The following is a 9,441-nucleotide window of genomic DNA, read 5'->3' on the forward strand; positions in this document are numbered from 1 at the left end:
TTTGGGGGGGGGCAGTGGCTAGGTGGTACAGTGAATAGAGCACCGACCCTGGCTGGAGTCAGGAGGACCTGAGTTCAAATCCAACCTCAGACACTTGACACACTTAATAGCTGTGTGGCTTTGGGCCAATCACTTAACCCCAATTGCCCTCCGAAAAGGAAAAAAAAAACAAAAACAAAAGCATATTTGGGGATGACATGTAATTTAATTATATTATAAGCACAGAATACATCAGCAGAAATATGTAGTTGACATAGATTTTTATTTTCTTATTTAAAAATATTTTTATTTCATTAAATATTACTCAAATACAAGTAAAAAATTTAACATTCATTAAAAAAATTGTCTCTCTCCTTCTTGTCCTGTCACTCTTTGAGTAGGCAAGAATATTATATTGATTATACATATGAAATTATCAAAACATTTCCATATTAGTCATGTTGCAAAAGAAAACATGGCAACAAACCCAAGAAAAATAAAGAAAACAAAAATAAGTATCCTTCAATCTGCATTCAGAGTTTATCAGTTTCCTCTCTGGAAGGAAGTAATAGCCTTTTTCATCTTGTGTCCTTTCAAATTGTCTTGAAACACTGTCTTGATAAGAATAGCTAAGTCTTTCACAGTTGATCATCCTTACAATGCTGCTTTTCTTGTGTACATTTTCCTGGTTCTGCTCACTTCATTTTGCCATAATTCATATAAATCATTCCAGGTTTTTTAAATTGATTTTTTATTTTCAATATTCATTTCCCAAAGATTTTGAGTTACAGATTTTCTTCCTATCTCTCCCCTACCTCCCATCCCAAGAGGGCAAGCATACTGAATACCCCTTAAACCAATCTGCCCTCTCTTATATCCCCCCTATTCTCCACCCCCTTATTTTCTTGTAGGGCAAGAAGTATTTCTGTACCCCAGTGCCTGTATATATTATTTCCTGGTTTCATGTTAAAAACTTTTTTTAAACATTTGTTTTTCAAATTTAGAGTTCCAGATTCTCACCCTTCTACCTTCTTCACACCCCCCCACTGAGAAGATAAGTAATTCAATGTAGATTATACATGTGTAGTAGTGCACAACATTTCCATAGTTGTCATATTGTGAAAGATGAACTACATTTCCCTCCATTCTGTCCCATTGCCCATTTATTCTATTTTTTCCTTTGACCCTGTCCCTTTTCAAAAGTGTTTACTTCCCACTACACTCTCCCCCAATTTGTCCACCCTTCTTCCCTTCCCCACTTCTTTCCTGTAGGGTAAGATACCCAAATGAGTTTGTATGTTATTCCCTCCTCAAGCCAAATTCAGTGTGAGTAAGGTTGATTCATTCCCTAACAGCCTTCTCCTCCCTCCTTTATTTGAGATAAACCACCCCATTCTATCTCTTCCCTTCTCCCAATATATTCCTCTCGTCTCTTAATTTTATTTTGTATATCATCCCTTCACATTCAACTCACCCTGCACCTTCTATGTATACATGTACAAACATATACATACATATACATACACACATATACTGTATGTACATATATATGTACATCTATAATCCCTTCAACTATTCTCATACTGAGAAAATTCTCATGAGATACAAATATCATCTTTCCATGTAGAAATGCAGATAGTTTGACTTTAATAAGTTCCTTATAATATCTCTTTCCTGTTTACCTTTTCATTTTCCTCTATTTCTCTTACTTGATTTTCAGAATCCTTCTTGAGCTCCTCCAAGGCCTGCGACCAATTCATATTTTTCTTGGAGGTTTTTGATGCAGGAATTTTGACTTTGTTGTCTTCTTCTGATTCTATGTCTTGATCCTTTTTGACTCCAGAAAAATATTCTATAGTTTGATTTCTCTTCCTCTTTTTGCTCATCTTATCAGCCAATTACTTGGCATTTGAGGTCTTTGCCATGGTAGAACACTGCTTCCAGAGTAGAGACTGCTATGTCCCAAAATTCTGGGTTTTTTTTCCCAGATTTTGTCAGAGGTTCTTTCAAGCACCTGCTCAGAACTGTGAGGAGGACTTTCTCTTCACAGCCTCAACAAGCTCTGCCACACCAGCGCTCCTCACCACAGGACCACCACCCAAGACTGCGACCCAGATTCAATCAGGGCAAAGCAAGAGAATCCTGCCTCAGCATCAACAAAGAGATTCCTGCAACTGCCCTCTGGACAGTCACTAATCCCCCCTGTGATCTGTAGGCCTGGAGCAAGAAGCAGCAGCAGTGACAGCAGTTGCAGTATGCCCTGTCACCTCCGCCACCCCAGGGTCAGGGGCCAGACCATGCTCTTCTCTCACCCAGGATCAACAGAGTTCTCCACTGACCTTTTACTTTCTCTTTGGCATTTATGGGTTGAGAAGTCTGGAAACCACCACAGCTGCCAGTGAGTCACTCTCCTGAAGTCTGCTTGGGCTGGTCTGGGCCTTGAGCCTGGGCCACCCTGGGTCTGGGGCCATGTGGTTCATGTGGGACTGCTCTCCGCTCCTAGTCCAGTGTGATAGACTCTTCCTGTTGGCCTTCCAGGCTGCCTTCAGTGGGAGATTTGTATCTCTGTCATTTTGTCAGTTCTGTGGCTCTAAAATTTGTTGGTTGGAGCAGGAACTCAAGCAAGTTCCTGCTTCTACTCTGCCATCTTGGCTCCTCCCCTGTTATGGGAATGGGAAATTAAAGATCTTCTCTGCCCCTTGGCCCTTTGATAGGCTTAAGTGACTCTGAGAAACCTTCCTTGATTTGAAAATAGGCTCTGTCCCCTAATAGGCTGAATGTGGTCACAAGGAGCCTGTGGCAGGAGGCTTGGTTTTAGCAATGCCCACACCTTGATGCTGTGTGATTGGGCAGTGCGTCAAGAGGGTTGTGATATTCTCTGATCCAGGAGAAGGCTATATATACCCTGATGTGAGATATTGTTTTGGGGCTCACTTTGGGAAGAGTTGTGTGATTTGACCAGATGTGATTCTGGGCAGCTGTTGAGCCCCCCTGGCTTTGAAAACCCAGGTGCTGGTGCTTGCCTCTCTGGTAACTGACTAGGTATGGATGTAATGGTCAGACAGCCAGAAGCCTGTCTGCTGATCTGTTTCTCTTTCTGCTTGTAACTTCTGCTTGTAACTTGTTTGTATTCTCTTAAGTTTGGGGTGCTGACCTTTTTCCCTGTACTAGGTAAATGACATATTGTTCGATTAAAGCAAGATTGTTAACCCATTCCGAGCTGCTTTCCTTTAGAAAAGCGAATCTAAGAACCTATGTTCCTGTGTTGGCAGCCACCCTGGGTATGCTGGGTTGCTTGCTGCTACAGCACCCACCCCAGGATTTTTTTTGAAATCATCTTGCTTATCATGCCCCCCCATATTTTAATGCAGGTGGAACATTAAATGATTCCTTCCTTCAGCTTCTTCCCAACCAAACCAGGAGGAAGGGCCTGTTTAAGTTTTTCTGCCTTCTCTTTGTGATGAGCAATATGTACAGATATCTGTTACAGCAAACCTTAAACTTCACATGGTCCTTGGTTTTCTTTATCTTGACATAACTGGCATCTCTTTTCCTGGCTGTGAGCAGGAAGTCTTGTATTTGCTTGATTTTTCAGGTCATAGCAACAGCAGCAGGACGAAGGGCAGTGTGTGGCCCAAGATGTCGTGCAACTGCTAAGGGACCAAGGAGGGTGGAAAAGATCATCATTTCTTATAGCACAATAGTATTCTCTCAAAATCATATGCTGCAACGTGTTCAATTATTCCCCAATTGATGGGCATATTCTCAATTTCCAATTCTTTGCATCACACAAAGGACTGCTATAAATACTTTAGTATAATTAGGGCTTTTCCCCTTTTCTTTGATCTCTTTGGGATACAAACCTAGTATTGGTATTGCTGGTTCTAAATGTATGCACAGTTTTATAGCCATTGGGGAATAGATCCAAATTATTCTGCAGACTGTGCATTAGTGTCACAGTTTTTCCACATTCTTCCCTCTAGCATTTGTCATTTCCCTTTTCTGTCATATTAGTCAATCTGGGAAGTGTAAGATGGTACCCTAAAGTTGTTTTAATTTACCATTCTCTTATCAGTAGTTATTCAGAGAATTTTTTCTTGTGACTATTGATAGCTTTGATTTTTTCTGAAAATTGCCTGTTCATATCCTTTGATCATTCACCAACTGGGAATGTCTATGTTTGTAAATTTTGCTGAGCTCCCTATATATTTGAGAAAGGAAGCCTTGATCAGAGAAACTTGCAATTTATTTTTTCCAGTTTCTTGTTTTCCTTCTAATTTTGGTTCCATTTGTTTGTTTAAACCCTCTTTAATTTCATGTAATTAAAACAATACATTTCTCTTCATGTGGTCCTCTCTGTTTCTTGTTTGATCATAAACTCTTCATTTATCCTTAAATCTGACAGGTACATATTTCCATGCTCACCTAATTTACCTATGATATCACATTTTATGTCTAAATCATGTACTTATTTTGACCTTATTTTAGCATACAGTGTGATATGTTGGTCTATTATTAGTTTCCACCAAGCTGCTTTTCCAACTTCCCAGAATTTTTTTTTAATAGTAAGTTCTTAACCCCAAAGCTTGGATTTTTAGGTTTATCCTACCAGAAAGTTGCCATACTTTTTCTTGATCATGGTGTTCCTGTTTGCCTCCTGCCAGAAAGCCTCCTGACCCCCATCCAGGACCACCTCCTTCCCAAGTTGGGCAGATTTATGGCATTAAAATAGGCTTTGCTCCAGAGCCTGCCCTCTGAGAGGAGGATATTGTATAGTTGTGTACTCTATACATGAGAGGTTATGACGATGGTTGCTGCACCAGTGAAGATGAAAGTTATCCTGAAGAAATGGATCAAAATAAGCATTGATAACAGTGACCTTGACAGGTCAGATACTGACAGCAAATGAGAGAAGTTCATGCATCATGATGATGAAGTGAGGGAAAAACAAGCCAGGCTGCAGTGCACTATTTTCTGTTGTTTCTCAAAAATCACAGGGAAAAAGAAAATTATAAAGGGATTTTCACCTCTTTCATCTACAATGCTTCAAATGGCAGGTCGGGAAATCCCTGAAGGGGAACAAAAAGAGGAGAATGAGGAGGGTTCTGATGCTTCTGCGTCAGAAAATGCAACAAAGCAGAAGCACAAAGACGCATCTCTTCCTGATGAGGCATCATCATCTCCTGCTTCCCAACAATAGCAGCCACCTCCATGGTCTTTTCTGCCTGCTCAACAATACGGTACTTCCTATTCTAGGCTCACCACCTTTTGGAGTACCGCCGGTTCCACCCTTATGACCACCTAGGCCATCTACTGGCCTTCCTCCATTTCGAGGAACTCCACCAATTTTAAGACCACTTGCAATACTAGGACTTTGAGGGACTTTATCTCAACTTTTACCTCCTGGTCCTCTACCAAGCAGGCCTCCTGGTCCATCACCAGGCCGCCTCCTGGTCCATCACCAGGCTGCCTCCTGGTCCATCACCAGGCCACCTCCTGGTCTTCCTCCTGGTCATCCTCCATGAGGACCACCCCTGATGCTACCTGTACCAGCTCCTCCAAGCACCTTGTCCTGGTATGATACACCCACCTTTGGGGCCTCCATTTGGAGTCTCTCCACCTGGGTATTTTTTTTTCCACCAGCATTGCCAAATCCAGGGGTTTTATCTGCCCCACCCTATTTTATCTAGTTAACTAAGGTGGACAATATCAGTATAATGTCTATTAAGAAAACCACAGCAACCATCAGTGCCAAGCCACAAATTCCCAATCCCAAGGCAGAAATTACCAGATTTGTACCAACTGCGCTGAGTGTTCAACAGAAGAAGAAATGAGCTACTATTGTTCCCCAAAGAAGGTCAGAGGATTTTTACTATTCCCTTTGCCAAAGCAATCCCTAAATCTGGCCCCTCTGCTCCTATTTCAATACAAACCAAGGATAATATATAAAAGGCTTTATGAAAGAGATGGATGGGCTACTATGACAGCCTATGATGCCAGGAGAGGGTTTAATCCCATAAATTGATATTAGAAAACATGGTTCACAGAGGAAGTGGTTCTTATATGCTGGGGTTGAGTACAGAGAAGTCAACTTTTACTTTGTCAGAGTATTTTCTAACCTCAGTGCAAGGAATGTTTTAATGTTATTTAACTTTGGTCAGAATTCACTGGACAGAAGACAAAGATTTTTCATTCAGAGTAGAATGGTAAACTTCAATAGCAATGTCGCTTGACATCTCTTCTATCTACCCCCATGCCCCACCACCACCATTGCCTGTTTTCTTTCAAGACATGATTTTAGTAGTTGTACTTTAATTTTTGAAATCTTTTCTTAAGCAGTATTGGTAAGCTTGTCAGAAACCAGTAAATTTCAAGTAATTACTTTTGGTTTTGTTTGTTTTTTAAGTTTTCTTGTAAATATTTTGTAACATTTTACTTCTGAAATGGATATCAGCTTCATTTCCCTATTATGAAGCAGATGCCTGGGGCAGGAAAATTTACATATATATTGATTGAGATTATTTTTCAGTGATAAAAAATGGCTCTCATGAAAGAAATAAATGTTCTATAAAAATGAAATCCATACACATGCATACCTGTGTGTATGTGTGTGTGTGTGTGTGTGTGTGTGTGTGTGTGTGATAATGGACATCACCCCTGACCTAATTGGAAAGACTTCAAACTTATCCTGGTCACAATTAATGTTTGCACTAATTTTTAAATTGATATTATTTATCATTTTAAGAAAGAATCCATTGATTGCTATGTGTTATTAACAGGAATGGGTGCTACATTTTTTCAAAAGCTTTTTATACATCTATTGATATAATCATATGATTTTTTTGTTGGTTTTGTTATTGATATGCTTTTAATTATGCTTATAACTTTTTCCTAATATTGAACCACATTTTCGTTCCAGGGATAAATCCCACCCCGTCATAGGGTATGGTCTTGGTGTTACATTGCTGTAATCTCCTTTCTAGTATTCCTTTGTTTGTTTGTTTATTTATGGAAACTGGTCTACCATTTTCTTCCTTTTGATTTTGCTCTTCCTGGTTTAGGTATCAATACCCAATTTTTGTCATTAAAAGTATTAAGACTTCTTTACCTGTTTTTTTTTCAAATAGTTTATATAGTTTTAGAATTAATTATTCCCTAAAATTTTGGTAGAATTCACTTGCAAATCCATCTGCTTATGTTTTTTTTCCCCTTAGGAAGTTCATTTATTACTTGCTCAATTTCCTTTTCTAAAATAAGGCTATTTTTATATTCTATTTCCTCTTTTCTTAATCTGGGGAATTTATTTTCTGAAAATATTCATTAATTTAACTTGGATTGTGAGTTTTACTGTCATATAATTGGGCAAAATAGATCCCAATAATTGCTTTAATTTCATCTTCATTATTGATCCATTCTCCTTTTTATGTCTGATACTGGTAATTTGATTTGCTTTTTTTTAAATCACATTAATCGATGGATTATCTGTCTTTTTTATTTTTTTTCATTTCGTTGTGTATGGTGACTTTTAGCAAAATGTATTTTCTCCACTTATCTCTTTTAATTAGATGTATTTTTATTTTTACTTTGTCTGAAATCCAGACTGCTGCCCCTGCTTCTTTTAAATTTTCACATCAGTTGAAGTATAATGGATTCTATCCAGCTCCCTGTTTCAACTCTATGTCTGTCTCTCTATATCAAGGGTGTTTCTTGTAAAAAAAATACAACAAAACTTATTGTTGGATTCTATTTTCTAATCCATTCTACTATCTGCTTCCATTTTATGTGTGAATTTGTCCGTATTCTCAGTTATTATTACTAACTGTGCATTTCCCTCCATCTCATTTTATTCTTTTTATTCTTCTCTCTGTCTCTCTCCATCAATGTCTGTCCCTCTGTCTGTCTGTCTCCTGCCTCTCTTGTGAAATGTATTTTGCTTCTTACCACTGTTTTCCTGTCTTCCTTTAATTGCTCTCCCCTTTATCACTTCCTGATTTTTCTAATCCCCTTTCCTTTCTATCTTCCTATTGGGGAAGATAGATTTCTATACCCAGTTGAGTGTGTGTGTGTGTGTGTGTGTGTGTGTATTTTCCCTCTGAACCAATATAGATGAGTATGAGAGTTGAGCATTAACTGCCCTTGCATCACTTTTCCCTAGACTGTAAAAGATCTTTTTTGTGTACCTGTCTGATGTGAAATATTTTTTCCAATGCTTCTACCACTTCTCCTTTGTCCCAGTGCATCTTTTTTTTCTTGGCCATCCTTTTTTTTTCTTTCTTTCTATTATCCTGATATAATTTACTCACTGCCATACCCTCTGTCTATGAAGAATCCTTCTAACTGCCTTAATAATGATGAAATTCTTAAAAGCTTTCTATATATATGTGTATTTATATATGTATGTATGTATGTATCTATCTCTCCATCTATCTTTTCTTCTATAATTTTCCCATATTAGAATGCAAACAGTTTCACCTTACTAAGTTCCTTTTTCATGTTTACCTTTCTATACTTTTCTTGAGTCTTGTATTTGAAAGTCAGATTTTCTGTTGAGCTTGGGCACTTTCATCAGAGATATTTGAAAGTCCTCTATATTAGTAAATATCCTTTTTCCTCTTGAAGAATCTTTATTATAATTGTTATTATTAAAATTAATTTTTGCTGGGTAAGCTAATTTTTTTGTTTTAATACTGTCCTTTACCTTCTAGAATATTATATTCCAAGTCCTCTGCTCCTTTAACATGTTAACTGCTAACTCTTTTTATCTTCCTGACTGTAACTCCACAGTATTGATTTTGATTTCTCTTTCAGGTGGTGATCAGTGGATTGTTCCAATTTTTATATTACCCTTTGGTTGTAGGATATTGGGGCAGTATTACTTCATGATTTCTTAAGCTATGATGTTGAGGCTCTTTCTTTGATCTTGGCTTTTAGGTAGCCCAATAATTTTAAATTATTTCTCCTTGATTTATTTTCCATTTCAGTTGTTTTTTCTTGTTGATATATTTCACATTATCTTCTACTTTTCTTCATTCTGTTTACTTTGTTTTTGTTTCTTTGGTGTCACATGGAGTCATTAGCCTTTTCCTGCCCACCCAATTCTAATCTTTAAGGAATTTATTTCTTCAATGAACTTTTGTACTTCTTTTTCCACATGGCCAGTTCTGCTTTTTAAGCAGTGATTTTCATTAGGGACATTTTCTATCTCTTTTTGCATTTGTCCAATTCTGTTTTTAAGGTATTTTTTCTTCAGTATTTTTGGTGCCTCTTTTACTTAACTGATAATTGTTATTTCATAATTTTCTTCCAATATTCTCATTTCTTTACTTAATTCTTCCTTCACCACTCATTTGATTTTGAATATCATTTTTAGCTCTTCAGGAATTCTTGTTGGGCTCATTTACATTTTTTTTCCTTTTGAATCTTTGCTTGTAATTGTTTTGACATCATTTTACTTTGAGTTTG

General features: G+C 37.7%; 2 pseudogenes; one reads left to right on the forward strand and one right to left on the reverse strand.

The window, feature by feature from the left end:
• Window positions 1-3,358: 3,358 nt before the first annotated feature.
• Window positions 3,359-3,579, reverse strand: LOC138149787 (large ribosomal subunit protein eL38 pseudogene; annotated as a pseudogene).
• A 39-nt stretch (window positions 3,580-3,618) lies between these two features.
• On the forward strand, window positions 3,619-5,963 carry LOC138149788 (WW domain-binding protein 11 pseudogene; annotated as a pseudogene).
• Window positions 5,964-9,441: the final 3,478 nt, after the last annotated feature.

Source organism: Petaurus breviceps, unplaced genomic scaffold, assembly GCF_028583685.1.
Source record: "Petaurus breviceps papuanus isolate PSGF00001 unplaced genomic scaffold, PetGlider_PUasm1.0 90849, whole genome shotgun sequence".
Taxonomy (NCBI): domain Eukaryota; kingdom Metazoa; phylum Chordata; class Mammalia; order Diprotodontia; family Petauridae; genus Petaurus; species Petaurus breviceps.